At 42.6% G+C, this 1,667-nt stretch overlaps 1 pseudogene; it reads right to left on the reverse strand.

Moving 5' to 3' along the window:
* Positions 1-168: 168 nt before the first annotated feature.
* LOC101575839 overlaps positions 169-1,667 on the reverse strand; it is a 5,047-nt pseudogene continuing 3,548 nt past the window's right edge.

Below are 1,667 nucleotides of genomic sequence, written 5' to 3' on the forward strand. Positions count from 1 at the left end.
CCACCACACCCACACCCAGTCTCAATTGCAGTCTCATTGCGCCCAGGGGAGCTGGGTAGGCAGGGCAGGCCTGGAGATCGAACCGCAGGCCCCTGTGCCTGCTTGCAGGCACTTTAGTCTGCTGAGCTATTTGGCCAGCTCTTCTTTCCTTTACCCGAAATGCTTCTTTTTCTTTTTTAACTTCTTTTCTTTTATAGAAGTCTTCTTTTTCTCATACTGCTCCTTCTGGCTGCGGTGCTGTTCTCACCACTTTAATCTCTCTTCTCTCTCTCTCTCTCTCTCTCTCTCTCTCTCTCTCTCTCTCTCTCCTCCCTCCCTGTAGTCTCTGCCACTCTCATGTTCAGCTCTCTTCAGCTTCTCATCTTCGGGCTAGCGGTCAGAACGTTTGCGCAGCGCGCAGCTCTGCGCTCTGGCTCTTTCATCGTTCAGATTTTCTCTGTCCAGTTTCTTGGCTTTTTCTCTTTTATTCAATTCTTTTCATCTTTTTCTGGCTTCCTGAGCAAATTTCTTCTGATTCACAGCTTGTAACAGAAACCTGCATGCCTTAATCTTTGGTTCATCCTTTCATTTGTCCCTTTCTGGAACTCTATCTTCTTCAGCTTCTCTATATCTTTTCTGTTATGTTTCACTTCTTTCCATTTTCTTCTCTTTGACTTTTCCATTCTATTTCTCACAGCCTTCACTTTTTTCTTCTCTCATTCTCTGCTTGCTTTGCAAGAAGCTCAAAAGTGGGATTGTCTTTTTAGCTATTAATTCTCTATTTTTAGCTTCTATTCCTTCTAACAGTGTCTCTGGAGTAGATGTCATTTTCTCATTATCTGTGGCATAACTCTCCAAAAATTTCCTACATTCCGGATCATCATTGATAGTCCTAACTTTAGTGTCTTTTTTCTTGGTCTTCTTTTTTTACAGCTTTTTGAAAAGATGCAAATTCTACTATAGCAGGATATTCCTGACCTTTATTGTCAAGGACTACATAACCATTAAATTGATCCCTGAACAAAATAATGTCTTCGTTGTTTTTAAAGTTGCTATATGCTCTGGCATACACATGAGGATACAGACTAGTGTCATTAGAAAAAAAAAACTCAAAATAATCATGCTCAGGCATAGGTTAAGATGTTCCTGAAGCTGCTCCTTGGTCAGATTAGGAGGTAATCTTTGAATTACCAACTTGCTCAGCACCTTTCTTCTCCTTGTTGCGGTCCTGCTTATCTTCCCCTTTGGCGCTGTCCCCCCAAGTTCGACAGCTACTGGCAGAGGCACCCAGGGGCATTAACAGGGGTACTCGTTTCTCCTTGGGCCTGTGCTCCTCCTCCTCCTTTATGGCTATGGGTATGTTCCTCTCAGCTGTTTAGTCTCAAGCCCACTATGCAGGGCAGCTGTGACTCTTGGGCAGCTCCTGTTGGAATTCCACCCCCCCAAAAAATGATCAGAAACAACAATAGGGTTTGTTCTTTATGTCATATATTCTGTAGGTTTGGGCAGATATATAATGTCATATTTCTACTGACATAGTACTATATACAACAGGTTTACAGCACTGAAGTTCTGTACTGTATCTGTTCATCCCTCCCTCTCTGTCCCGACCTCTCACAACCACTGATCTTTTTTTTTTTCCCATTGCATGTATTTTGTGCAGGGTCTCATTATGCAACTTATACTCA

This window comes from Octodon degus, unplaced genomic scaffold (genome assembly GCF_000260255.1).
Source record: "Octodon degus isolate 3935 unplaced genomic scaffold, OctDeg1.0 scaffold01596, whole genome shotgun sequence".
NCBI lineage: Eukaryota > Metazoa > Chordata > Mammalia > Rodentia > Octodontidae > Octodon > Octodon degus.